Source organism: Danio rerio, chromosome 5, assembly GCF_049306965.1.
Source record: "Danio rerio strain Tuebingen ecotype United States chromosome 5, GRCz12tu, whole genome shotgun sequence".
Lineage (NCBI taxonomy): Eukaryota > Metazoa > Chordata > Actinopteri > Cypriniformes > Danionidae > Danio > Danio rerio.
In genome coordinates, this window is record NC_133180.1 from 8,317,429 (window position 1) to 8,341,644 (window position 24,216).

Genomic DNA, 24,216 nt, shown 5'->3' on the forward strand with positions numbered 1-24,216 from the left:
GTCTAAAACGCGCAGTACTTTTTGCGGTTGGACCTGTTTTAGTACGAATCATTCTCACCACAAACGAACCGCTCCAGGGTTCGTTTGAAAGCGTACCAAGACCACCTCTTCAAGCAGGTCTCGGTACGCTTATTTGGTCCGCTTTTGGTGCACACTCAAGTACGATTGCTGCATTCTCACCTGCCCAAACGAACCGCACCAAAAGGGAAAACGAACTCTAGTGCGATTCAATCGAACTAAATACGGCCAAATGTATGCTGTGTGTAGTTTATCATTTAATTGGTAACATATCGGAGACTGACCTTTAGTTATAATCAACTCATATTCATAGAAAAGTTAGTAATGAACATTTATAAACAAATATTTATGTGTATAAAGCGTCTTTTTTTGTGAGAAGTGCTTCTCATATGATATGTAAGCAACCCGTACAGCTTTACTGTAGACATTTTTGAGCGAGAATGACGCCAACTGAGACTTTCTGTCCTCACCTCACCTCACCTCACCTCACCTCACCCTTGGTACCCTTTAGGCAGTGGAAACGAAAGCCAGATAAAGGTAACCCGCATCGACTCGTACTGTACTGTAGAGATCTGCGCGGGACTAAATCTTAAATCCTGCTCCCTCCCGCACCCGCCAGTTTTTAGCCTGAACCCGACCGCTCCCGCTTATATTAAGAATTTGTTGTCCTGCTGCCCAACCCGCCCCGTTTTCTGGCCACCGCGCATGATCCCGCTAAAGAGCGGGGGAGAACAAAACCGAAAATCACCCAGCTATACAGTCACACACACACCAAGCACACACACACACAGACAAAGCTCTCTCTCTCTCAAACGCGCGCGCGCGCACTAACACACACACACACAAGCACCAAGCAGACACACAGGCGTTTGCTGTTATATCAGCTCAAAGGGTTGTAATACCATGTATCAAGTACCAATGTAATACCAAAAGGTTTTATATAAAGGTATATAAATACTGAGTCGCGCCAGCTCCGAGCCGCAACGCACATTACTCTCAGGCCGATTCCGGCACGGATGTGGCAGCGTCGGCTCGCTTACGACCGCCGCATCTGGCCCGATTGATTTGGCAGCCGGAGCCGGGCCGAGTGGTAAGTCTCCGGCAAGCAAGAATCTAGCCGGAACTGGCCCGAGTGTATTTTGCTATCTGGGAAGGCTCTCTCTCTCTCTCTGTCTCTCATTCGCGCGCGCGCGCACACTAACATAAACACACACAAGCACCAAGCACCCACACACACAGGCAAAGCTCTCTCTCTGATTCGCATAGCAATATCCGCGATATTGCTAGACAGCCCGCTCCCGTCCCAAATTAAACCTGTTACCGACCGCTCCCGCGATTTATTCGGAAATTTATTCCCGCGCCGCAGAAATCTGGTCGCAGCCGTGGGAATGCAGACCTCTACTGTACTGTACCAGTCAGTGGAAACATGTAATAATATCCTCATTTTAGGAACCACTGTGGTCTCTTTGGGTACAAATATGTACCTTTTATAAAGGCACTATCCCAGTGAAAGCTCCTGTACCTTTATTTCTGAGAGAGTGCTTTATTTACAGTGTAGGTAGGCAGATTAAGGGGATTTGAATGGATCTACAGTGTTTTCATTTATCTTACGTCTGTTTGCAATGATCAAATAACAAATCCAACCAATTTAATCAGCAAACACACACACATTCCACCTAAAACAGCGCCACCCATACAAACAGCAGTCAATACGCTCCATCTGTTCTCCACAAAGTCATCCTCCAAATGTTTGCTCCTGTTTTCGCAGCTGACAGAAGGGACGCTGGTCTGTTAAAGCTCGCGTTTGTCAGCTTTTGCTTGGTGCTATAGCTTGTGCTTTGATGCCATTAGGAGAGGTGAGTGTGTTGTCGCTGCCATTATGTGCGCTGTGTGTCAAAGAGAGGTGTTGATTGTCCAAATGTGGAGGTGTGGAGGCAGCAAAAATAGACATTCAGCTGTCTGAACAACACACGCGTGCTTTATAATGCTGCGATCACTTAAATAGCACTGAAACTAATAAAAGCATAAACAGTTTAAGCCTAGAGATGCTCAGACGACGGCTGTGTTCCCAAAAGTATAGTGAGCTCACTTTGTAGGCAGGACTGTTAGGCTGTGTTTTACATTGCAAGTTAGAAGTAAATCACATTTTAAGTTAGATTTGAGGGCAAATTTAGGAATACTTTGCATCACATTTTAAGTAATTTTTTTAATATGATGTTGTTACATTTTATATTACATTTTAAGTTCATATAGACTCCACACGGGGCATGTCAGCGTCAACGCTTCCCATTCACTTTAAATGGGTGACGTTAGGCATGGCGAACTGCATTGTGGATCCGTCGGCGCTGTTTCAGTGGCGTTGCTCGCTGCAGAGGTTGGGAATCTTACAATTTTCAAGCGCCAACAGAATCGTCAGCCAATCAGATTACTATATGCAAATACCCCAGCTCAGACAGTAGCCAATTGCACACTAATTTCATTTGCCGATGCTGTTATGACGATTGCGTCAGCCCCAACTTCAGACACGCGCCTGGTCAAGCGTTGACGCTGAAGCACTGTGTGAATGCACGGTTAGTATTCAAATATAATCTAATATGCAATAGTAAGTATTACATGATAATTATTTGAGATCAACTTGTAAATTAATTTAAATTGTAGTTTAAAATGTAACGTTTAGTGCCATTTTTATGTATTTATTGTTTAAAAAAGTACTTTTAACATGTAACTTATTCATTCATTTTCTTTTCGGCTTAGTCCCTTTATTAATCTGGGGTCGCCACAGCGGAATGAACCGCCAACTTATCCAGCATGTGTTTTACTCAGCTACAACCCATCTATGGGATATATCCATGCACACTCATACACTATGGACACTTTAGTCTACCCAATTCACCTGAACCACATGTCTTTGGACTGTGGGGGAACAACACAGGGAGAACATGCAAACGTCACAGAAACGCCAACTGACTCAGCTGAGGCTCAAACCAGCGACCTTCTTGCTGTGAGGTGACAGCACTACCTACCACTGCGTCTACCAGCACTCACAGCCACTGCGTCGCCCATGTAACTTATATATATACACCTTAAAAAGTTTTTTTTTAAATATTCAGAGATTAATATGAAAGTTAAATGAATTGTAAGTTATTACTTAAAACGTATTTTTAAATGTAACCTAAAATACATACAACCTAAAATGTCACTTAATTTACTTAAAGAATCTATTTAAACATTTAATCTAAAATGTCATTAAAATTTAATTTCCAAAAACAGATTGACAGATTAACTTAAAATCAGCTTAAAATGTAATTTAAAATATAGGTGTGTTTTCAAAAGTATAGTTAGCTGACTTTGTAGGCAGTAAACTGTTAGGCTGCATTTTAATTTGGGAGAGAACTTAAAGTAGATTCAAGAACAAAATTAGGAATACTTTGGATCACATTTTGAGTTCAGTTTTTAAATATGATGTTGTTACATTTTATTTATTAAATTTAAAATATACGATCACTTAAATGGTATTAAAATTAATAAACGCATAAACAGTTTAAGCCTAGAGATGTTCAGACGATGGTTGTGCTTCCAAAAAGTATAGTGAGCTGACTTTGTAGGCAGTACTGTTAGGCTGTACTTTAAACTGGACATTAAAATTAAATTACATTAAGTAAAATTTTAAATATGATGATGTTGCATTTTATAATAAATTTTAAGTTAATTTAACTTTTAATACTAAAGTAATAAAATACAATCTATGCAAAAGTAATTATTACATGTTATTTAAATTCAAATTGCAAATTTATTTAAATTGTACTCTAAAATGTAACTTTTAGTTAGTTTTGTTTAATTAATGTATAACGTAAATTTAACATGTAACTTATATATACTTTAAAATGTTTGGGAAAAATGACATTTACATTAATATTTGAGTTAAACTAATTGAAAAGTTTTACTTAAGATGTCGATTAAAATGCAAGTTAAAATACATAAAGCCTAAATTGTAACGTAATTTAACTTAAAATTTATCTAAACATCTATTCTAAAATGTAATTAAAATTGAATTTCCAACAAAAGATTGATTTAAATGTGACAATTTAAATTCATCTGAAAATTACTTAAAATGCAACTTAAAATATATCAACTACACTGCAACTTCAATCTAAAATGTAACTTAATTCAACATAAAATCGAATTAAAAAATGTATTCTAATATGTAACATTAAATTTAATTGGCAATAAAATTGAAACTTAAAATGTGATAATTTAATTGTACTTAAAACTTCAGTTAAAACAAACTAAAATACAAATTAAAATGCAACATTAACTTTAAATGTAAGTTAATTTAAAATTAAAATCTATTTAATACTGTATTCTAAAATTTAACTTAAAATTTAATTTACAAAAAAAGTTATTTAAAAATGTGACAAACCACTTAAAATTAAATTGTACGGGTCAACTTACATTTAACTTTAAAAAATGTAATTAATGTGCAACTTAAAATGTAACAACTTAAAATTCACTGTAATTGAGTACATGTAATTGTAAATATGTACAGAAAGGTAATAGAAAGTGTAAAAGAAATGTATTTGTTCCTAAATATTTGTGTGTGTGTGTGTGTGTGTGTGTGTGTGTGTGTGTGTGTGTGTGTGTGTGTGTGTGTGTGTGTGTGTGTGTGTGTGTGTGTGTGTGTGTGTGTGCAATAATTTAGCTTTTCGCATAGGAAACATATGAGTATGTTTTAGAAAAGAGCTTGTGTGTGTGTCTAGTTTGCAGAGAGAACGATCACAGGTCAGTCTAATGACCTGAAGAGCTTCACTGACCCCACACCTGTTTGAGATCATCACGTGCCAGCACACACACACAACACCCACCACTGTTTCCTACACACTCCTATTTACAGGCGAGCCTCGGCATTCGTGGCTATGAATAACCCAACTTGTGAGCAAATTAATCATTGAAACTGATTCTATTTAATTCACCGACCACAACGAATCAGTCAGAATCTTCGGAATGTAAAGCTAAAACTAATACTTTAAATACTTCCTTTCACAGTGTGTAACGTGACTGTTTGTAAAGGTCTGCAAAGTTCAAAAGATCATGACAGGTAAAGAAAGAACTGTTGTTTTCACCAAAAAAGGATTTAAAGGGGACCTATCCTGCCCCTTTTTACAAAGTGAAATAATTCTCTGATGTCCCTAGAGTGTGTGTGAAGTTTAAGCTCAAAAAAGCAACACAAATAATGTTGAACTCTTTGAAGCTGACCCTTTTAGGCTTTGATCCTAATTGTGTTGTTTTGGTGACTGTTGCTTTAAATTCAAATAAGATTGTGCTCTTTTCAAAAGAGGGCGGAGCTAAAAAAATGCTTATGCGTCAGCATAGTGGCATATTTAAAAACAAGTCCTCATAAAACATCTGATGTGTTCTGTGCTATTTGCATGTGTTGTGAGGATTTGAATGGGTTTCTTAGGGCTCTATTTTAACGATCTAGGCACAAAGTCTAAAGCACATAGTTCAATAGTATTAAGGGCATGTCTGAATCCACTTTTGCTATTTTAAGGACGGAAAAATACACTCTGCACCCCGGCGCATGGTCTAACAGTTGTGTTTATTCTCCTAATGAGCAAGGAAACAGTTAAACAGACCATCTGCAGCGCCAGGATAAAGAACGAGCCTCCTCCATTTAGCCTCTTCACTTTACTCTTAAGGCTCCTACAAACTGGGACGCTTTTCGTTTGCGTTCATCGTCAGCGTTTTACGAGACGTTTTTCAGGATTCAAACCTAATTTTCACTGGCATCAAGCAGAAGAGTATTCAAAATCACTCCTCACTTTAAGCTTCCAACACCCGCTTGTAAACACAGAAGGAGAGGAAGAGAGGTAGTTCACACGCTTGTTGTTAAAAGTTGCTGGTGACTCGAATAAAGCATGGATGGTTTAAGGAGAAGCTCCAGCTCTAGCGATGATGAAATTATTATTGTTCACAAGAGCAATAAGCAGCTCCACGTTCATATCGCCTCTGGGCATCTTATTCAATGTGCGCTTGCAATGGCAGTTTTGCTGTTTACTGTAACTTCAGCAGCTCCGTGCACGTGAACAAAAGAGCCAACCTGATTGGTGGAGAGGGTTTTAACACAGCACGTCAAATCAAAAAAATGAGCACGAGGCTTTTTTTTTAAAATGACGCTTTTGCGCTTGCCGTTTGGCGCGTTGGTGTGCACAATCACATTGACGGCCTTTATATAGTCACGGGGCGTTAAACATTAATGGAAAATCCGAGCAAAAAACGTCTCAGTGAGCACGGGCCTTTAGAGTGCTTTCACATCTGTAGTTAGCTTTATTTGGTTCTGACCATGTATCAATAAATGATGAAATTGTTGCATGTTCTGCCGTCTTTGGGTCATTTTCACACCACACTGATAGTTTTGGTCCGAGACGGATGAAAAGAACCAAAATGCAGTCATCTGACAAAATCCACATCTCTCACTGGCCAGATGTTGAACATAGTTCCTAAACTGCTTATCGATTGGTCAGAATTCACATGGGGGAAAATGCCAATGAACTCCCGCAAGTAAACAAACCGGCAGACACAAAATGGCGCTTTTTACTATGGAGGGACGACTGCGCTGGCTGACTGTATCCCTGCTCATAGTATACTATATAGTTTGTATACATCACTTTAGACAATCTAGATATTTTAGGAATGAAGCACAGTTGTGGCTTGAAAACAATGTTTTAATGCACCGCAAAGCACTTCAGAAAGAGGTGTGAATTAATTTAGCTAAACTGCGACATGGTCATCTTAATATTACCAACGATCCATCAGGTAATGTTTTTCCCTCTCTCTGTTGGTAAAGCGCTGTCAACAAATATTTTTCCTCTTTATCCCATTATGCACAGTGCATTGGCCTACAGCAGCTGGATTAGTCCAAAAAGGCGCAACACTTTTTGTGGTTGGGTCTGTTTTAGTACGGATCATATTCTCACCACAAACGAACCGCTCCAGGGTTCATTTGAAAGCGTACCAAGACCACCTCTACAAGCAGGTCTCGGTACGCTTTTTGGTCCGCTTTTAGTGCGCACTCGAGTACGATTGCTGCATTCTCACCTGCCCAAACGAACCGCACCAAGAGGTTGTTCAGCCACTAAAATCTTCCGATGAAGGATCGATAAGACTTTCAGTTTCATAAGGTCCTTTTACAGCATCGATAATGTAGATTTTAATTAGTTTACCAACAAACCACATATAAATACCACTATTCCGCCTAGTCTCTCCCTATATTGTTTACCATGCACCTCTAAATATTCGCTCTGAAATAGCATGTCAGTTTGGCTTGCTCGCCGCCGGACGAGTACTATAGTCGCTTTTAACACATGAGAGAGGGTTCTTTTGCTGTGCTCGTGTTTAAGGAGGCGTGGCTCTAGATGGCAGGGGGAGGGACTGTGATTCAGAGATTTATGCTAAGCTGTTAGCATTGTGGAAGATCACCTACTGCACCTTTAACTAGGTTAATTAGGCAAGTCATTTTAAAATGACGGTTTGTTCTGTAGACGATCAAAAAAATTAATTGCTTAAGGGGGCTAATAATATTGGCTAAATATATTCTATTCCAGCCAAAATAAAAGTAGTAAGACTTTCTCCAGAAGAATAAATATTATTAGAATTACTGTTAAAATGTCCTTGCTCTGTTAAACATCACATGAGAAATACTTGAAAAAGAAAAAAACATTTCACAGGTGAGCTAATACTTTTGCCCTCAACTGTAAATGCAGCTACAGACGGCGAGGCAGAGTGAGTGTGTGCGTGCGCGTGTGTGTGAGGGGAATGTGTTAAGAGTTCAACACGGGTGAATGGAGCGTAATCTGCACATGCACGCTGCTCCACATTTATTCTGCTTATACAAAGACAAACACACTTTCACACACTAACGAGGGCTCCGCTGCCACCTGGCTCATCCCTCCAATTAAGAATTCCCTAACGAGGTGCCAATTAGAGGAGAAGAAAGAAAGAGACAAAAGCGAAGGGTCACAGAGGGCAGAAAACATGAAACACCGAGAGAAAGACACAGACAACAAGGCGAGAGGAAGTGATGGCAATTACACATGACAAGACAGAAATCTGTCTGTTTCGACTCTCCATGTGATCTATTTTTGTTTTTCCCTCGTTATCGGCAGGAGTTTAAAGGGCAAATGTTTGACACTGGTAAGTGCTAAAAGTGGACAAAGGAAGCAGCTATTCACCATAAATCTTTTGGCATGGGTGGTACAGCAGGCTGGGAAATGAACGGTAGAAATGTTCTGCTCATAACAGAGATGGTACTGGTATGGATGGTTAATGGTTGAAAAATGTGCACTTTTCTATAAGCAAAATGAAAGCTTTCATTTTTTTTTGTTTTTTTTTGCCAAAAAAAAATAAAAAATAGAAAATGTTCATTTACTCACTGAAAAAAAAAAGATTCAAAGATGATTCCTTGGAGTTACAAAATGTTTGTCAAATGGTTGTAAACAATTTATTTGGGCTGAAATAACAGATTAAGCTACTAGCTAACATTACTATATTTAAGTTGTTTGTTTAAATATAGTCCATATAAATTGTTTGCAACAAATTTGCAGAAATGGACGACATGGTGGCTCAGTGGTTAGCACTGTCGCCTCACAGCAAGAAGGTCGCTGGTTCAAGTCCTGGCTGGGTCAGTTGGCGAAGCCAGCTCAGCATCGTGATGTCTGTCGGCCATCTGTCTATCTGCCCAACCCTAGTTTATATAGATGAATATGGCCACTGTGTAAATGCACGGTATTACCATCTTAATGCCACCTTATATCGTTATGATGACATAATATATGCCTTCAGTGATTTCCTGAAGATAAATACCAAGAAATAACACAACTGGAATATATATTAATATGAATGAACCACCTAAGATTAAATCAAGCATTATAACATCTTGTGACTCATATCTCTTTTTTTTTTGTGACTGCAAGTTTACATTTTACCGATTTTTTAATTTTATTTTTCTTAAAAATATGACAATCACAGACTATGGGAATTCTAAGAAATATAGATTTTTTTTTTCCCTTTGAATTTGGGGTTTACAACTCAAGATTTAGTTTCCCAGAGATGGGTTGTGGCTGGAAGGGCATCCGCTGCGTAAAATTCTGCTGGTAAAGTTGCCAGTTCATTCTGCTGCGGCAACCCCGGATTAATGAAGAGACAAAGCCGACAAGCAAATGAATGAATGAAGTCAAGATTTAGATTTTTAATTCTGTGTTTTTTTTTTTTTTTTTTTTTTTTTGTAAAAAAAGTTTTCTACATTTGTTTTAGAAATCTTAGTTAACATCTTGACATTTGACTCTCTTTCAAGAGTTCACACTTAGCTGATCATCTATAAAAAGCTTGTTTGGCATGCTGTCCAGGGAGAGAGCCCTGAGCTCAAGGGATTGTCGAGCCCGGGGCTTCCTCCCGTTGGCAGAGCAAGAGGGGAGCCTGAGCTCGGTGGATCTCAGAACTCCCCGGCTGCAGTAGCTAAGGGAACAGAGGGGTTAGACAAATGCTTGATTGTTATGTTGTATGCCTTTGGATGGTGGGAGGAAACCGGAGAACACGGGGAAAACCCACGCGGACATGGGGAGAACATACAAACTCCTAACAGAAACACCCACCGGCCTGGTGGGACCAGGGCCAGCAGTGTTCTTGCTGTGGAGCTCACAGTGCTAACCACTGGGCCGCCGTGCCGCCCAATCAGAGGTAAAAGAGGAGAATAGGGGAGGAAGGGGGGTTTCTTTCAAATGAAGATAGAATGGACTCAAAACTGTGGTTATTTATAGTAGCTTAGGACTCATATGATTGGAAGATAGTGATTAGCAAATACGAGACCGGCCGAGATAAATCATAAGCACGTTATCCTCTCGAAATTAGTTTATAAATTAACTTCACTTAAAATGAAAAAGAAACATTAAATACTTGTATTACAAATATTTACAAATATGAAAATATTTTATTATATTATTTATTATAAGACTAAATTAAGCATTATAACATCATGACTTACATCTGTTTCTTATTATTATAAGTTTACATCTCGCATATTTTTTTCTTAAAAAATAATATATTAAATCTTGTGATTTGGCTTTTTTTTATTCTTTGTTTCCATCTTGACATTTTGGCTTAAAATGAAATGTTAAACACTCTTATGACATAATTCATATTATAGTTATTTTCAGAATAAATCAAGCAATACCAACATGCCAATCTAAATATAAAACAGGACAGATGAGCAAGTTAAACAGCATTAATACCGCAAAATAAGCATAAATCTCTAGCACTGGCCAACAAACAATGTGCAATTCACCACGGATTAATAGTAGCCACATTTAGGTGCAATTTAAGCGCACAGATCACAAAATAAATGACGCAAATGAGATAATGGCGTAAACATGCCCACAAAATTTTTCAGTCTGGAGACGAAGCCTCCACTGTTTTTACACCTGCACGTCTCCAAAAATAATCACGCAAATGGATCCTACTTAGAGCTCTGATAACAACCCCCACGCAGACATTCCTCTACAGGTCACCACCTCTGAACATGACCTCCGGCCTCTGTCTTAGGATCAGTCAGTCACGGCACTGTGAAAAAAAAAAAAAAGTCGACTGCCTCCGAAAACATACAATATCCCACCCGGAAAAACAGAACGACGGACCAATGGACAAAGGAGACTAAGAGGAGAAAGAGGATGAGGAAATGAAGAGTGTTGCATGTGTGTGTGTGTGTGTGTGTGTGTGTGTGTGTGTGTGTGTGTGTGTGTGTGTGAACAGGTTTGGGTGACTTACAGGGACACAAATTTGTGTAATGATATGGATATGACATTGGTATTATAACATTCGCATAACTTATGAAGATATTCCTTATGTATTTGTAACTCAAAATCTACACTGTAAAAAAGGTGACGACAAAAAAATCTAGTCAAAAGAAAAAAAAAAATATTGAATTGTTTTTTTCCAATTTTGTGCAGCCCTAATTATAATTAACACAGTGATCGCACTGTAAACCCTAAAAAGTTGAGACTACTCAAATGATTCCCTCAGTTTGTTTGAGTAACGGGAAATCGACAACTCAATTAATTGAGTTAAGCAGGTGTGGTCACTTCATTGAATTAACTTAAACGTTTAATCACAGATAACTTAGATGTTTAAGTCCAGTTAACTTAAATGTTTAATTACATATAACCAAAACAATTAAGTACATATAACTTAATCATTTAAGTTATCTGTACTTAATCATTTAAGTTATCTGTAATTAATAATTTATGTTAACTGGACTTAAACATCTAAATTATCTGTAATTAAACATTTAAGTTATCTGTACTTAAATGATTAAGTACAGATAACTTAAATGTTTAATTACAGGTAATTTAGATGTTTAAGTCCAGTTAACATAAATTATTAATTACAGATAACTTAAATGTGTAAGTACAGATGAATTAGATGTTGAAGTACAGATAACCTAAAATGGCCAAATAGATTAAACTTCCAAATATTTCAGCTTTTATATTCTTTACATTATTTACTCCCGTTTATATCGAAGTAGATAATTAGCCGCACCATGTTATTGTTTTGTAACATCTTAATTTTACGAGGTGGGTCGTTAGCTAGGGCTCCTTGATAATGGGAAAAATCATAATCACGATTATTTTGGTCATAATTGTAATCACGATTATTCAAAACGATTATCAGTTGAAGTAAAAATTATTAGCTCTCCTGTGATTATATTTTTTTTATAAATATTTCTTAAATTATGTTTAACAGTCAGGAATTTTTCAATGTATTTCCTATAATATTTTTTCTTCTGGATAAAGGCTTATTTGTTTTATTTTAGTTAGAACAAAAGCAGGTTTAAATATTTTAAACTTTTTTTCATGGTCAAAATTAACAGCCCCCTTGAGCAATACATGCTTCTGATTGTCTGCAGAAGAAACTGTTATACAATGACTTGCCTAATTACCCTAATTAATCCTTTGAATCGCACTTTAAATCTGAATGCTTGTATTTTGAAAAATATCTAGAAAAAATATTAGAATGGGCCTTAGAATGGGCCTTTTTTCATTTACGTTTTCTGCTGATAAAAAAATATATAATAATAATAAATAAATCAAACCATTTTTCACTTCGATATTTATCAACATGAAAAAAAATACACGTCTTATATTTAAATGTTTTGTTTTTAAATTTTAAAATGAAAATAAAATAACAGCTTGGTTCTTATTTTTCAATTTCCGTTTCTAAAAGGAAAATCCACTGACCAAAATATACACAAACTAGTTTACTGGTAGGTTAAGGATAGGAGAAATGAATTTACAGTGTGTAAAGTCATTACATATATGGGAAGTCCCCATAAAGATAGCTGTACAAGTGAGTGTGTGTGTCAGTTCAGTCAGGTAACAAACCTCCCACTTAGACAGGAAAAGATAGTCTGAGTGATAGGCAAATGTGTCAGCCAATTTGTTTTGTCTTTGCGTGTCATTTAGAGGTAGGTTTATCTGAAAGAGATTGTACCTCAAATTTGCATTATTCAATGAAGTAGAGTATTTTAAGGTCAACAATAGTGCAATTACTCGCTGCTTTACCTGTATTCACCATTCTCTACATTCGTCCACTAATATAGTCCATTTAAAGGAGTGAATGAAAAGGAGTTGAAGCAGTGAGGAAGAGATGGAAAAATCAACATTAATTCACTTATTTTCCTTTGGCAGTCTCTTATTTATCAGGGGTCGCCACAGCAGAATGAGTCACCAACTATTTTGACATATGTTTTATGCAGCGGATGCCCTCCCACTTGCAACCCAGTATTGGGAAACACCCATACACTTTCGCATTCACAGACACTCATACACTACGGACAATTTTGTTAACCCAATTCCCCTATAGTGCTTGTGTTTGGACTGAGGGGGAAACCGGAGCACCCAGAGGAAACCCACGCCAACACGGGGAGAACATGCAAACTTCACACAGAACTGCCAACTGGCCCAGCCGGGACTCAAACCAGTGACCTTCTTGCTGTGAGGCGACAGTGCTAACCACTGAGCCAATTTAGCATCAACTGAATTCATCCTTGCTAAAGAAAAGTACTACTTTTTCTGACCACTTAAAATTGAGTGAGTTAAATGAGGCGACGCGGTGGCGCAGTAGGAAGTGCTGTCACCTCACAACAAGAAGGTCGCTGGTTCGAGTCTCGGCTAGGTCAGTTGGCATTTCTGTGTGGAGTTTGCATGTTCTCCCTGCATACACGTGGGTTTCCTCTGGGTGCTCCGGTTTCTCCCACAGTCCAAACACATGTGGATCAGGTGAATTAGGCAAGCTAAAATTGTCCGTAGTGTGTGTGTGTGTGGGAATGAGAGTGTGTAAGTGTTGGGTTGTAAGGGCATCCGCTGCGTAAAACGCGTGCTGGATAAGTTGGCAGCTCATTCCGCTGTGGCGACCCCTGATTAATAAAGGGACTAAGCTGAAAAGAAAAAGAATGAATGAATGAATGAGTTAAATGATACACGTTCTCCAATAGAGTTTGGTATTAAATTCTACTCATGTGATGCTCTATAAAAATAGCTTGAGCAAAATATTGTTTTGTTAACCTTATTAATTCTCATTAAAAATAATTTCTAATAAACTGTGTGATGTGAGATTTAACCAGCTTAAATATAAGAAGGACACTGAAAACCTGTAACTATAGACTTCCATAGTTGAAAAAACAAATGCTATGAGAATTAATGGTTACAGGTTTCCAGCATTCTATAAAATATCTGTTTTTGTGTTCAACAGAGGAAACTCGTAAAGGTTTGGAATAAGTAAAGGCTGAGTAAATGATGACAGAATATTCATTTTTGGGTGAACTATCCCTTTAACATGTAATAAAATACAGTGCTCCACATACTGTAAATGAGCGCACCCCCTTTTGAAAAGTAAACATTTTTATCCAGTGAATACAAACAATAATATTTGCTGCCATAAAACAAGACAGTTTTATTAAACAGTTATAGTTTGATGGTGAGGTTGGTTGCCTAACATCTTTAGAAATAGAAAGAGAATACATTTAAATTTAAACAAGTTATTGCAAAAATATTTACAAACTACCAAATTTCAGCAACAGTTGTCTATTTTTAATTTTTCTCTTGATTTTTTTTCAGTTTATTAAAATTTGATTTAATAGCAGTGGCGCAGAAGGTAGTGCTGTCGGCTCACAGCAAGAAGGTTGCTGGTTCGAACCTCGGCTGGGTCAGTTGCCGTTTCTGTGTGGAGTTTGCATGTTCTCCCTTTGTTTGCGTGGGTTTCTTCCGGGTGCTCCGGTTTCCCCCACAGCCCAAAGACGTGGTACAGGTGAATTGGGTAAGCTAAATTGTCCATAGTGTATGTATGTGTGTGAATGAGTGTGTATGGGTATCCCAGTGATGGGTTGCAGCTGGAAGGGCATCCACTACATAAAACATGTGCTGGATAAGTTGGCGGTTCATTCCGCTGTGGCGACCCTAGATGAATAAAGGGACTAAGCCAAAAAGAAAATGAATGAATGAATATTATTTTGTGTGTACTCATTTTAGTCTGTGCTCTTAAGTTTTCTTATTAGATTCGTTTTATTAGATAGTTTTGGCTTTGCTACTGACTAATCTAATGCACATGGACAACTATATTACTTTAAAGCATCCTATAAAAAAATCCTAATTTAAAAGAGAAATCTGTGAGGGGTGTATTCATTTACACTGAGCACTGTAATTGTCAGCATTAATTAATTCAAGCTTTAATGTGATGATGGCGTGTTAACTTTCCAAGCTCCATTCAAAACATCTTCTTTTGTGTTCAGAGAAAATAAATAAATAATAAAACTTTGGAACCACCTGACGGTGAGCAAATGTTTCTTATTTATGGCTGAACAATCCCTTTAACAATCTCAGACGCTCACAACAGATTTTCTTTGAGTTGTTTAAACACCAGCATGACGAATCACTTCCTCTGTGCAGCAAACGGCTGAGATCTGACTTCCAGTTGTGCTCTGTTTCTTTGTGTGACATTTATCACAGTATTTATTCATGTTAGTTAATATTAGCTAATGAAAAGTGCTTTTCAATGTTAGTTCATGTTAACTCATGGTCAGTGTTGGCGAGAAACTAGTTACATGTAACGGCGTTACGTAATTTAATTACAAAATAAAAATAACAGTTGTTACAATTACTGAGAAAAAATGTGTAACTAAATTACAGTTATGAAAATGTTTAAGATTACAAATAGGGTTACATCTAAAAATATCCTTCAAAACTCTGGGATATGTTGAATATTGGGCAATGCGGTGGCACAGTAGGTAGTGCTGTAGCCTCACAGCAAGAAGGTCACTGGTTCGAGCCTTGGCTGGGTCAGTTGTCATTTCTGTGTGGTGTTTGCATGTTCTCCCCACCCTCCGCGTGCTCCAGTTTACCCCACAAGTCTAAAGACATGCGGTACAGGTGAATTGAGTAGGTTAAATTGTCCGTAGTGTATGTGTGCGAATGAGTGTGTATGGATGTGTCCCAGGGATGGGTTGCAGCTGGAAGGGCATCCGCTGCGTAAAACTAAGCCGAAAAAGAAAATGAATGAATGAATGTTGAATAATATTGATCTGTTGCTTTGCCTGTTTTTGATATGCACGATGCCTTCTGTTAAGACCATTTATTAAAGCCATGCTATTCTGCTATAACTACATTTCTCAGTAGCTTGGCGGTAGCGTCGATCCTAAATCAGCTTTTCAGTAGCAAAGCTATTTTTTTGTCAAGTAGCGCAGTAGCGTCCACACATGCTACATTTACCAATCGCGGATCAATAAGTGACGGCACCGACATTCACAGAGCTGTGAGGCCAGTGTCTGGCAAGGTTATAACAGTTTTGGATTTTTCATTAGCTTTAGTTTCTATTTTGGTTTGACTTTTGTTTTCAAATTCAGTTTTAATTAGTTTTTAGAGGTAGATTTACTAGTTTTTATTAGTTTCTATATTTTGAAATGACTTGTGGACAATTAGGAGGACTATCATGTTGCCTTAGTTAATTTTGTCCTCTGGCTGACCAAAGAATAATCAGATTTGTAATTTGTACTCCAAAAAAAGACTTATTCACTTTCAGAAGCTAATGGTAATGACCCAAGCATACTGGACCAAAGTGAAGAAGCTCCAAACATTTCGGGTCACAGTGCTAGCAATACTGGAAACACCAAGATAGTTACCTGAACTAAAGCTGAATTTAATTTTCTCGAAGCGAAGAGTCTCTGACCCAGCTACAGTGCATTTTCTGCTCCAAAGTTCTTGCTGACGAATGCATGAGACCACCCAAACTAATAAGGCATTTGCAGCTGACTCATCCTCAATATCGCAAGGTGTTCCGAATACAATTGGCCTACTGATGTTTTGCATTTATATTTTATATTAGACTATTATTTGTGCATAAACATATCTAGATATAGTAATAAACTGACTTTTTTTGACATACCTACTGCAAACTTAAATGAGCGATAATTTCATTAAAGAGCCCATATTATGGGTTTTTGAAAATTCCCCTCCATGTAGTGTGTAACACAGCTCTAAGTGAAGTGAAGTATCCAGCTAAGGCTTAAATCTGTAAGAGTACAGTGTTAAAAAATGTTGATTCATTTATAAAAGAGTCGACTCATAGTGCTTCAAACGAGTCGCCTTGATAACGAGTCATTAGGTGTTTCGCCATGACGTACAAACGAAACCAAGTTATTCACCTGCACGCGCAAACCTGGGAGATTTCAAACCTGAGGCCCCGCCCTCTGACGCAGTAACGCAGACACACACACACACCCACAAACACATGCCGGTCGATTGAAATCACACTGCAGATGGATATTATCGAGTCTCTACCCAAAGATGAAACCTCAGCATAATAACCAAGCAGTTGGAAACTACTGGAAACTTCTGCAAACTACATGCTACAAAGAATACATCATCAGCGTTTGTTAAAGGAAGGATCAGTAAAGAGTAACTTACTGATGGACGTCAGGATGGGTTTCTTCCTCCATTTCTCAAGTGTAAGTACGTGCGATTAAAGTTGTTGCCTCGTTGACTCTAGCTTGCAAATGTATTTAGTTGTGATTTGTTACTTGTAACCGCGTGTACTGTATCAGGTTAACTGGCTATATTCTCTTATCGCGTGCAAAGCCACGCGACGTGTGCTGCTTTGTTTACGGAGCTCCGTGGACGAGGGTAGTGTGTGTGTGCGTGCGCTGTCGTCCGCAGGTATGTGTGTGTGTTTGTGTGTATGCGCGCGCGTGTTGTCGCCCGGAGGTCTGTGTGTGTTTTTGTGTTTGTGTGCGCGGACGATGGCAATGTGTGTGTGTGTGTGTTTGTGTCTGTGAAAAGAGCAGAGTGAGACAAGCTATGTGATCTCCTCAACAGTTTTTGGAGTTTTTGCTCAATAAAATAGTTAGTCGTCTGAATTTTCAAGTCCATCGACTGTATTTACACTGACCCACTGGCAGCTAAAATCCACGCCTACACTATCGAGCGTGTATGAACTGTGATTACTTTTATATTGCTGATTAGCTGTTGGACATTACACTCTCTGGCTGAAGGCAGTCGACCAATCTCAACAGGCTGTCATTGGTCCAATCAGCGCAGATTAGCTTCGGGCTAAGGAGGGGTTTGGGAACAAATGAATCACTGGACGATTCATACGGGAGTCGCTGGGATAATTAGGTAAAAATAAATGCAGATTATGAGACCATGAAAGAGTTTTTGACCTTGCATGCATATTAGACTGTTGTTGGAGACCCTTACAACCAAGATATGACCCTATTTCATGTATAATATGGGCTCTTTAAATGCGAAGGGGGGCTTACAATATTTTCTGCGGGAAAAGGGGGTCTCGGGCAAAAAAGGTTTTGAACCACTGCACCAGTGGGCCTCATCGATCCTGCAGGTGGGCCACGAGTTTAAAATTAACTTAAATATTATACTATGATTATTTATTGTCATTATTAATAGTCTTATTAAAATGATCAAAGTAATGGCATTTCCCATTTTCTGTGATTGAATAAGCTAATTCGGACTCGGTCTCACTGTTAAAAACAGACTTGTGACATAAATTTCCAACCGCTGCGCGTCAATTACTACATCCTCAGTTGTATAAAATCAAACTGTCACACAAACGTAAGGGTAACGATGATTAGAGATATATCCAGCTCGCGCATGCCTCACGTCTGCAACTCGTACTGTATCAGAGACACACAACTCCGTTGATTCACAAACTATGCACGCTCTCTTTGTGTGAACACTTTAAAATATAGTTGTCCAAATTAACGTCTTGCGAGTGATTTATAACACGCCCGTACAGTAAGATCCAGCGAGACTCAGTAGTGTTTCAGTAAACAGCTGTTCTCGGTTCATGTCATCGAACTCCAATAATGTCCCGCTACATAATAATAATAATAATAATAATTCCTTACATTTATATAGCGCTTTTCTGGACACTCAAAGCGCTTTACACAATGGGGGGGATCTCCTCATCCACCACCAGTGTGCAGCATCCTACTGGATGACGCGACGGCAGCCATTTTGCGCCAGACCACACACCACAAACCAGCTGATTGGTGGAGAGGAGACAGTGATGCAGCCAATTGGAATATGGGGATGGTTGGGAGGCCATGATGGACAGAGGCTAGTGGGCAGATTTGGCCAGGATGCCGGGGTTAAACCCCTACTCTTTTCGAAGGACATCCTGGGATGTCGGGACCTCGGTTAAAAGTCTCATCCGAAAGACAGCGCTCACTGAGCAGTATAGCGTCCCCGTCACTGTACTGGGGAATCAGGACCCACACAGACCGCAGGTTGGGCGCCCCCTGCTGGCCTCACTAACACCACTTCCGACAGCAACCTAGCTTTCCCATGTGGTCTCCCATCCAGGTACTGACCGGGCGCAGCCCTGCTTAGCTTCAGTGGGCAACCATGTGAGAGTTGCAGAGAGCTAGCTACACACCAAACTGCCTTTAGATCGATGTATTTCAACAGCTTTAAAGGGTTTTTACGGTGTTTAACATATATTTTCAGGTTGTACTTCTTTTCTTTTCTTTGGTAAAAGTTGAAGTACTGTTGTACTTTTGTACTAGCGTCATTTTAAACATGAGTATCTGTACTTCTACTTGCGTAAAGGATGCGTGTACTTTTGCCATCTCTGCTTATGCACCCCATTGAAACACCATCATGACAAATCACTTCCTCGGTGCATAAAACAACTGAGATCTGACTTCCAGTTGTGCTCTGTTTCTCGGCTGTGTGAGCGAGCAGGTGCTGGAGTGGATCTGGAGGTCAGCAGTCGTGCTTCAGCTCCCAAATATAGAGCGTCCGTGTCACCGTCTGCGAGATGCGGATCTCGTATCAGGCCAGAGTCCGCCCTCACACTGCCGTCTTTATCTGAGCTCCACAGACTGGCATTCAGAGCCGGATCATGTGTGTAGTGTTGTCTGTCTGTTGTCTGTACACTCACCTGAAATGTAAAACCGGCTTGCGACCCCGAGCGCGACCTCTGACCTCCCTTCCTCTCGGCAGATATGAGACTCCTGCTAATACGGAGTGTGTTTGTGCACATGTTGGTTTGGAGTAGCTAAAGCTTCCGTGTTGATCACGTTACGGTGGTATAAATGTTACCGGTAACAGGAGGGTCTCGACCAGGAGTGAACACGTATGTAAGATAAAGAAATTGAGTGTGTGCGAATGCATTTACCTGAGCGGGTATCGCTGTCCAGCGTGCATTAGCTCTTATTAACCAGCAATCCTCGATCACTGAAAATCTGCAGGAGGACACAGAATATTTGTTTTATAGTTAACAAGACTTTATGTGACCACAAAACCAGTCATAAATGTCCATTTCTTTTTGAAAATTACGTTTATACGTCACCTGGAATCTGAAAAATAATTAGATGATAGAAATAATCTTTACAGTGATGTATTGTTATGATAGGATAATATCTGACCTCGATACTATTTAGAATCTGAGGGATAAAATCAAATCCAAATACATAGAAAATCTACTTTAAATTTGTCTACACTCAGCGGCCACTTTATTAGGTACACCCATCGAACTGCTCGTTAACACATTTCTAATCAGCCAATTACATGGCAGCAACTCAATGCATTCAGGCATGTAGACATTGTCAAGACGATCTGCTGCAGTTCAAACCGAGCATCAGAATGGGAAAGAAAGGTGATTTAAGTGACTTTAAATGTGGCATGGTTGTTGGTGCCAGAAGGGCTGGTCTGAGTATTTCAGATACTACTGGGATTTCCACGCACAACCATCTCTAGGGTTTACAGAGAATGGTCTGAAAAAAGAGAAAATATCCAGTGAGCGGCAGTTGTGGGCGAGAATGCCTTCATGATGCCAGAGGTCTGAGGAAAATGGCCAGACTGGTTTCAGCTGATAGAAAGGCAACAGTAACTCACATAAGCACTCGTTACAGCAGAGTTCTGCAGAAAAGCATCTCTGAACACACAAAACGTCCAACCTTGAGGCGGATGGGCTACAGCAGCAGAAGACCACACCGGGTGCCACTCCTGTCAGCTCAGAACAGGAAATTGAGGCTACAATTCACACAGGCTCACCAAAATTGGACAATAGAAGATTGGAAAATCGTTGCCTGATCTGATGAGTCTCAATTTCTGCTGCCACATTTGGATGGTAGGGTCAGAATTTGGCATCAACAATGTGAAAGCATGGATCCATCCTGCCTTGTATCAATGATTCAGGTTGGTGGTGGTGGTGTAATGGTGTGGGGGATATTTTCTTGGCAATCTTTGGGCCCATTGGTACCAATTGAGCATCGTGTCAACGCCACAGCCTACCTGAGTATTGTTGCAAACCATGTCCATCATTTTATGACCACAGTGTACTCATCTTCTGATGGCTACTTCCAGCAGGATAACGCACCATTTCATAAAGCGTGAATCATCTTAGACTGGTTTCTTGAACATGACAATGAGTTCACTGTACTCAAGTGGCCTCCACAGTCATCAGAACTCAATCCAATAGAGCACATTGGGATGTGGTGGAACGGGAGATTCACATCATGGATGTGTAGCCGACAAATCTGCAGCAACTGTGTGATCCTCATGTCAATATGGAGCAAAATCTCTGAGGAATATTTCCAGTACCTTGTTGAATCTATATCACGAAGGATTAAGGCAGTTCTGAAGGCAAAAGGGGTAACTCAATTCAGTACTAGTACAGTGTACCTGATAAAGTGGCCGGTGAGTGTATGTAAGGTGCTTAGCAAAGCACATTATTATTCCAAAATTCATCTCTGATATATTTACAGTAGAAATTTTACAATATATCTTGTTTGAACTTGATTTTAATTACATTTTTTATTTATTTTTTTGATGATGAATAAAAGTGACTTGTATGGCCCCATAAAGTAAAATAAGTTGCAGCTTACTACAAGTTACACCACAAAACATATAAATAAACAACTGATATGGTACTGGTATAAGAGTCATATTTTATAAATTTAGTCAGAAATAATGTGAAAAAAGACAAACATTTAGTTTAGTTCACCAACACCTCCACAACAAATCCAGCATGTGGGAATCACATCTCTCATTGTACACCAATGCTGGCCCTTTTTACACATTTTATGTATGTAAAAAAATGACTTATGTTCCCAAAATATGACATTTTTACGGGTTTTAGGTTACAAAAAAAATATATTAAAATTACTAGATATAAGCATTGTATAAACAATCTACTAGATTTTTGTTTAAATTCCAAAACAAACAACCATTTATTCATTCATTTTCCTTCGGCTTAGTCCCTTTATTCATCAGGGATCACCACAGACCTCTAGACCTTCATAGAATTTGAAAATCAGTATGCGAGAAGTACCCAGATGACTTACTACTTCCGGCAAGATTCTAAAGTGTGCATCCCATGCATGCAGAGCTATCCCATGATGCCCCGTGAATCGATGCAACTGACGCAGGTAGGTCACGTGACCATGACAAAATGGCGGATGTAGTACGTCCGAATTCCATTCATACTGCTCACATTTATACTGTATAGTATGTACTTTTCTAACAGCCGAGTAGTACGTTTAAATTCAATTGCAGTACCTACTGAGTAGTAGGCGGTTTCGGACGCAGCCCATGTCATACAACACACACACAACCGGTTCCAGATCAAGACTGATTACACTCTCACAGCTGAAGCTGCTCAAGGACTGATTAATGCATTACATAAGGAGCACAAACACAGTCCCTGCTGAAAAATCCAGCTTAAACCAGCCTAGACTGGTTGCCTGGTTTTAGCTGGTCGCCCAACCTGGTTTTAGAGGGGTTTTGGCCACTTCCAGGCCCATTTCCAATCATTTCCAGCCTGGTCTTAGCTGGTCAGGCTGGGAGATGACCAGCTAAAACTAGCTTAGCCAAGCTCGGAGTACAGCCTAAACCAGATATATCCAGCTTAAACCAGCAAAAAGGGTTTTGGATTGGCCAAAACCCCTCTAAAACCAGGCTGGTCGACTAGCTAAAACCAGCCAACCAGTCTATGCTGGTTTAAGCTGGATTTTTCAGCAGGGGTTGCTGAGTCTTGTTATCAGTTAGTGACATAACAACACATTTCCTTTGTCTTGCTTCCAGTGTTTTAAACCTTTGCTTTGTTTTGTTTGATTATTCCTGTGTGCTGCCTGCCTTCTGACCATTTGCCTGCTATTTCGACCACGACTCTGGATTGCCCTTATACAGCTGTTTGCTCCTGTGTTGATCATTGCTTGCCTGACCATCCTCACTAATAAAACCCTGCATTTGGATCCTCACCCCAGTTGTCAGTTTCTCATTCCTGGTTACAATAATACACAGAGCATGAAGATTTTATTCTCATGGGACACAAAATGAAGCTAATCTGAGGCGCAGCAGTGCGTTGAGAAAGCTGTTAAGGGTTATTGGCTGATTATTAGCTGCCTGATGCTGTTGATTTCTGATGTCATGTCACTGCATGTTTTCACCAAACGAATGAAGACAACATCTAATGTGAAACACAAGACTTCAGTCACAATTACATCAGCAGCAGTCACAAGTCAGTCAATGTAATCGAATCTGTGAACGAAAACCCTTTCAGAACAAGAGAGAGAACGATATGTTAGAGGCATTAGCTCTAACTCAATATGAGTAACAAGTGCAAGCCAAAAACAAATATTATGTGTACATTCATAGCTCTCTCTCTCACACACACACACACACACACACACACACACACACACACACACACACACACACACACACACACACACACACACACACACACACACACACACACACACACACACACACACACACACACACACACACACACACATATATACAGGATTACAGTAAGTACATTTGCTTTTGTTTATATGTGGCCAAGTATCCAGGTCAAACTTACAGTACAAATATAAGCTCATTCCCTTTATTCACCACAGAGATCACCACAGCTGAATGAGCCGCCAACTTATCCAGCATATGTTTGATACAGTTGATACAGCGGATTCCCAGGACTGGGTTGCAGCTGAAAGTGCAACATCCATACACTCTCATTCTTACTCATACTCTACAGCCAATTTAGTTTATTTGATTCCCCTGTGGGCGAAGCAGTGGCGCAGTAGGTAGCGCTGTAAGAAGGTTGCTGGTTCGAGCCTCGGCTCAGTTGGCGTTTCTGTGTGGAGTTTGCATGTTCTCCCTGCGTTCCCTGTGTACTGGGTAGGCTAAATTGTCCGTAGTGTATGAGTGTGTGGATGTTTCCCAGAGATGGGATGCGGCTGGAAGGGCATCCGCTGCGTGAAAACTTGCTGAATAAGTTGGCGGTTCATTCCGCTGTGGTGACCCCGGATTAATGAGGGGACTAAGCCGACAAGAAAATGAATGAATACGCGGAGAATAAGGTGAAAAAGAGGCAAGTCTGGGTGTGCTGTACACGCCCCAGTTCCTGTGACTCCGCCCCCTTATCAAATCAGGGCCAGAAAGTGAAACGAACAGAAATGTGAAGTGCAAACAGAAAACAGCATCGCAAACTCAAGGTTGACTGAAAAGCAAATCAAAATGAGCATTGCAATTGACTTGAGGGGTTTTGTAAAGACAATACTGGATAAAATTATTTAGCAAATATATGTATATTTTTAAAAACTTGATTTTTATTTGCAGTTCTTTATTTTTGTTT

The 24,216-nt window shown here is 39.4% G+C and overlaps 1 protein-coding gene across 2 annotated transcripts in view; it reads right to left on the reverse strand.

Moving 5' to 3' along the window:
• The window catches only part of bmpr1ba (bone morphogenetic protein receptor, type IBa), a 144,831-nt gene that overhangs the window by 75,005 nt on the left and 45,610 nt on the right, over nt 1-24,216 (reverse strand). For both annotated transcript variants that reach the window (XM_021476002.3, NM_131457.2), the window contains one exon: nt 19,753-19,819. The gene's annotated coding sequence lies outside the window, so the exon portion shown is untranslated. The remainder of the gene's footprint in view (nt 1-19,752; nt 19,820-24,216) is intronic.